This window comes from Eubalaena glacialis, chromosome 10 (assembly GCF_028564815.1).
Source record: "Eubalaena glacialis isolate mEubGla1 chromosome 10, mEubGla1.1.hap2.+ XY, whole genome shotgun sequence".
Taxonomy (NCBI): Eukaryota; Metazoa; Chordata; class Mammalia; order Artiodactyla; family Balaenidae; genus Eubalaena; species Eubalaena glacialis.
Window position 1 is genome coordinate 5,291,478 of NC_083725.1, and position 5,987 is coordinate 5,297,464.

At 50.3% G+C, this 5,987-nt stretch overlaps 1 non-coding gene across 1 annotated transcript; it reads right to left on the bottom strand.

Annotated features, from left to right (window-relative positions):
• Positions 1 to 5,194: 5,194 nt before the first annotated feature.
• TRNAE-UUC (transfer RNA glutamic acid (anticodon UUC)) lies at positions 5,195 to 5,267 on the bottom strand. The gene has a single exon. It is a non-coding gene; the product is annotated as a tRNA-Glu (tRNA).
• Between the last annotated feature and the right edge of the window lie 720 nt (positions 5,268 to 5,987).

Consider the following 5,987-nt stretch of genomic DNA (forward strand, 5'->3'; position numbering starts at 1 on the left):
ATCTGTGCCCTTGTAAAAGAGACCCTGGAGAGCTCCCTCACCCCTTCCACTGTGAGAAGATACAGTGAGAAGACAGCCTTCTAGGAACCAGGAAGCAGGCTCTCATCAGACACCAAATCTGCCAGAGCCTTGATCTTGGACTTCCCAGCCTACCAAACAGTGAGAAATAAATGTTTGTTGTGTAAGCCACCCAGTCTGTGGTATTTTTGTCATAGCAGCTGGACCAGACTAAGCCATGCCTGGTCACATGGGTGGGCCACAGAGCCAGACAAGGGAGCTACTCCCACACATCAGTGCTGCATTTCCTCCACAACTGAAAACACCGCATCCCGTCCTAAATCAAAGCCCTGGAGAGCTGTTTTATCCTTTCAGAATGGTTTAAGTGAGGGACCTTTCGTTAACCTATTTCGTAGATCTGAACTGTTCAATTCCCATCGGTGGACTGGAGCGGAAGGGAAGCCAGTTGTAAATCCTCTAATGACAATCTCGGCAGAAACTGTTAGCCTTCACTTGAAAATCTTGAAGTCCGGTGCCCATATGACACAGCCCAGCCTCCTCTGCCCCTCCCCCATTGTTCAGTAAAATCAATCCTTTTGCTAATTAATGTGATGAATGCAGAAGCCAGTGCAGGGGCTCGCTGCACTGGGTGCTTTTAGACACTCATTATTATTATTATTATTTTAACATCTTTATTGGAGTATAATTGCTTTACGATGGTGTGTTAGTCTCTGCTGTTTGACAAAGTGAATCAGCTATACATATACATATATCCCCATATCTCCTCCCTCTTGAGTCTCCCTCCCACCCTCCCTATCCCACCCCTCTAGGTGGTCACAAAGCACCGAGCTGATCTCCCTGTGCTATGCGGCTGCTTCCCACTAGCTATCTATTTTACATTTGGTAGTGTATATATCTCAATGCCACTCTCTCACTTCGACCCAACTTACCCTTCCCCCTCCCTGTTTCCTCAAGTCCATTCTCTATGTCTGCGTCTTTATTCCTGTCCTACCCCTAGGTTTTTCAGAACCCTTTTTTTTAGATTCCATATATATGTGTTAGCATACGATATTTGTTTTTCTCTTTCTGACTTACTTCACTCTGTATGACAGTCTCTAAGTCCATCTACCTCACTACAAATAACTCAATTTCGTTTCTTTTTATGGCTGAGTAATATTCCATTGTATATATGTGCCACATCTTCTTTATCCATTAATCTGTCGATGGACACTTAAGTTGCATCCATGTCCTGGCTATTGTAAATAGCGCTGCAGTGGTACATGACATTGTGGTACATGACTCTTTTTGAATTATGGTTTTCTCAGGGTGTATGACCAGTAGTGGGATTGCTGTGTCATATGGTAGTTTTACTTTTAGTTTTTTAAGGAACCTCCATACTGTTCTCCCTAGTGGCTGTATCAATTTACATTCCCACCAACAGTGTAAGAGGGTTCCCTTTCCGCCACACCCTCTCCAGCATTTATTGTTTGTAGATTTTTTGATGATGACCATTCTGACCTGTGTGAGGTGATACCTCATTGTAGTTTTGATTTGCATTTCTTTAATGATTAGTGATGTTAAGCATCCTTTCATGTGTTTGTTGGCAATCTGTATATCTTCTTTGGAGAAATGTCTGTTTAGGTCTTCTGCCCATTTTTGGATTGGGTTGTTTGTTTTTTTGATATTGAGCTGCATGAGCTGCTTGTAAATTTTGGAGATTAATCCTTTGTCAGTTGCTTCATTTGCAAATATTTTCTCCCATTCTGAGGGTTGTCTTTTCGTCTTGTTTATGGTTTCCTTTGTTGTGTAAAAGCTTTTAAGTTTCATTAGGTCCCATTTGTTTATTTTTGTTTTTATTTCCATTTCTCTAGGAGGTGGGTCAAAAAAGGATCTTGCTGTGATTTATGTCATAGAGTGTTCTGCCTATGTTTTCCTGTAAGAGTTTTATAGTGTCTGACCTTACACTTAGGTCTTTAATCCATTTTGAGTTTATTTTTGAGACACTCATTATTTAGGTAGTGTAGATTCTGAATATTTATTAATTTTTTTTTTTTTTTGGTCCATATGGCATGCAGGATCTTAGTTCCCGAACCAGGGATAGAACCTACACCCCCTGCAGTGGAAGCGTGAAGTCTTAACCACTGGACAACCAAGGAAGTCCCAGATTCTGAATATTTAACATGAAAGAATGTGTGAGAATGATCTGGGGGAGGGAATGAATGATCAGGAGAAGCACATCTCTCACATCCTCTGGGTGCCAGTGCCCTCACCCCGCCCTTTGCCTGGAGGCTGAGCCTGACCCCTGGTCCAGCTCTCCACCTCCAGTTTCCTCACCCAGACTCCACCTCCACTCTAGTTTAGATATTGATACTGTGTTTTTAGACTGGTGAAAACAAGAAGGACAAGTTTGCTTAAACTGGCAGTGAATTCGAATGGGAAACCAATGGCCATCTACTTAAAACGAGAAAGAGTTCTGTAAGATCAAATCCACTTTATTGGATGATTTTTTTTTAGCAATGTAATGGTGTTCTTTTTAATAAGAAGACTGACAAATCCTACACTGGGAGGAAGGGATTTGACACAGGAGTTTAAGAGGATGTCATTAGCAAAAACCAAGTTGAGCAGAATAAGTGGCTTCTTCCCCAAAGCAGTGACTCCCCATCTAATCTCTTTTCACAGCTCATTAATTCTCTCAGGATCAGAAAAGAGGTGTTTCCCAATTATCCTGCCACAGGAGAACGTTGCTGGGGGCTGGAAGCTGACGGTCCACAGCACGGCACAGGGGCGACCGGAAGAGGTGGGGTGGCCTTACCTCTGCAGCCGAGCTCAGGAGCTGCCCTGGGGGCCGGGGTTATGTAGGATGAGGGCACATCTGTGTTTGTTTGGGAGACTCTGCTGGGCCCAGAGGCCCTGCCTCCTCTGATTACCTGTGGCCTTGAGCAAACGAACTAACCTTGCTGAACCTCAGTTATCTCTTTGGTAGCAAGGGGTTCCTAAGAGCTTCTCTGCAGTGTTTTGAGAATTCAGTGCCATCTTCCGGGCAAGGGCCTAACCCATCGCTGGGCACGTAGTAGGTGCGCAGTAAATGGTGTTTGTGCAGAGATGTGTTCAGGGCATATTCTTAGACAACAACAGGCAACTTTTGGTGGGGGGGTTCATTTTAGTTTCTGGCGACTTCCGTACAAAAACTTCGAGTTTCTGTGGCTCTCAGCTCACGGGAGACACAGGGCTGAGGCATGCTGGAAGGCAGGTGTGGGACCGGCATGCGGCAGGAGGTGCCCAGCTGTTACCAATCACGAGCAGGAGGGCTCCCCCAGACAGACAAGGGCTCCTTCCCCTCCGTCAAGGCTAGCTGCTCCGGCCAGGGCCTCAAGCAGCACGAGGAAATGACAGAAAGTGGGCTGACTGCACAGCAAGTGTGGCATCTGGAGGGGAGAGTCACGGGCAAAACCCATTCAGCCTGGCCCAGGACGAGGGGCCTTTGGGCAAGGCTGTGGAGACCTAGCAGGTGTCAGACTGATGGGGAGAGGAAGACTAGTGGGGACTTACCTTCTTAGCTCCTGGGGGCTTCTCCCTTACATGGAATGGTTCCAGAGAGGAAGGACATGGAAGCTGAGGCAGGAAGTTAGCTCCCAAGACTTTTAGGGTCTGACCCATGAGAATATTCTTTGGGATCTTGGAGATGCTGAGGCCTGTGGGAAGCCCCCCTTACAGCCTGGCTCACCTCTCTGTGGCCCATCAGAGGCGATGGGTGATCTCAGAGCCGTGCAGCTAAGGGCTGGGACCCACAGGTGGCTTGTGGGCAGATGCAATGTTTTTAAAGTGATCTCCAGTGAGGTTCCAACCTTCGTCAGACTTTACATTGAGTGAGTCCATGTTTATACAAGAACTTCCAGGAAATGATTTGAAGAATGTTTCAAAACTTTAGTTAGATCAATTGGTCATCAAGAAAGGCTTGCCTTGGGATACAAAGGGCAGTCGTTTTGCATTTGAATTTTCTTGAGACAAAGCAGCTAATGTGTACACTGGGATTACTACCTGCTTCATCCCAGTAGAGTGAGCTCTGGCCCGTCAGAGGGCTTTCGAATAGGACTGTGCTCATCTCTTCCTCTTCTGTGGCCTCCACAGCATCTCTAGGTGGCTGACGGACGTGATGTGGCCCAGGTTCCTGGAGGCTACTGCCGAGCTAGGGAACAGGAGAGTGGCTCACGTGGCCACCTGGGGATGCTAAGGAGGCAGGTGTGAAACAGGCCCAGGACCCAGTCCAGCTGCAAGGCTAGCTTCTCCCATGGTTTCCCCGTCCTTGCTTAGCTGCCTCACCGAGGGCTCTAAACCTGCAGGCACTGATCAGTTTTGACAAAAGCAGCATTTAGATCTGCTGGGGGTGGGAGGGGCGCGGGAACAGTCCTGCAGTGCAAGCCTTGGATCTGGCGGGCCTGGGCTGAGGACTGGCCCCCCATCTGACAGTTCCAGCTGTAGCTCCTCCACCCCCAAGGCATCCGGTCTTAGTAACGGGCTCCCTGCCTTAGATTCCTGATTGTGAGCAGTTCCCCACTGGGATGCGCCAGCCTGCCTGTTCCCTTTTCCCCGGAGGGCAGGATTCCAGCCCATTCCCATTCCCTCCAAGCCCTGCTTCACCGCAGAAGGATGCCAGGAGCCAGGACTCAGCACCGCGCCTCTGTCGGGAAGACCCCACCACTCACTGATTTCCGGCACCCGCCTGTCCAGATCCAGCCCCTGGGCCCAAGCACCGGGGTCCCCCTCCCCCCAAGTGTGGATGCCTGCTTCTCTTCTCTGCAGCCCCAGGACCTGGAAAACCCAGACCCAGGGGAACTGGGCCTGAGATCCAAACCCGGTCCCCTTGGCTCTGCCTTAACTTCCTGCTCTTACTCGTAGGGAAGGCCCTTCGTGTCTGGGGCAGGAAGACGCTTCCATTTTCAAAGGCCGGCTGAGAGCTGTGCAGTGGTGCTGAGGTCTCCCTAGTTCTGTGGCCAGAACATCTGACAGCCCTCTCCAGGTCTAGGTCAGCTAATGAGGAACCTGTTGGCCTCCACTCATGCCAGACGTGCCCCATCGCTGTGACAGCTGCACCTTCTGTCCGTCCTCTTCCTGCGCCTCTAGACTGGAAAGGAAAAACCTCTGCCATTGTCTTTTTTTCTTTTTTTTTGGTGGTGCCACATGGCTCGTGGGATCTCAGTTCCCTGACCAGGGATTGAACCCGGGCCCTTGGCAGTGAAAGTGCCAAGTCCTAACCACTGGACCACCAGGGAAGTCCCATGCCATTGTCCGCTCAACTCTCTCTTAACGTTCACCCCCTCCCTGATTCTCCGTGTCTGCAGGGTGAGGGTGACGCCACCCCCTCCCCTGGCCATCATCTCTGCTCCCCGGGCCCAGCCGCCGTGTTAGACTCCCGCCTGCCGGAGGGGAGGCCCAGGGCCCAGGCCTAGGCACCAGCTGAGGGTCGCCAGCCTGGGCTCAAAGGCGGCTCCGCCTCTGCGGGCACCTCTCCCGTTGCTTCGTGTCCGTATGTCGCCTGGTGACAGAGGTTGAAGTCAGCGATCTCGGCGACAGTTGCTGCTGCTGCTGATTTTAAAGTTCGAGTTGCCTGCCTTTCTCTGTGCTTCGTCCCTCCCCCTCCCTGTTTCACACCCACTGGCTCTCCCTGTCCTCTGACCTCAGCATTCTCCCTGGATCGCACCGTGGGCTTTCTGAGATTGTGAGTGAAACCACAGTGAAGCTTAGAAGAACTTTGAGATTCTTGGGCCAACAGTCCCAGCAAAGATCCAGCTGCTGGGGTTCTCTCTCGGGTGGGAGGTGCAGGCATGGTGTGGCTGGGAAGGCCAGGAAGTGACCGACGGAGACGCCGCACGTGCCCGAGGTGCTCTGCGGCCCAGGGCCCCGACTAAATGTCACCCAAAGGAAAGCAGTGATCTGTAGGCTACGTTAGACACGCAGAACACAGCAGGGGAAAACACACACTTCACAGGTAA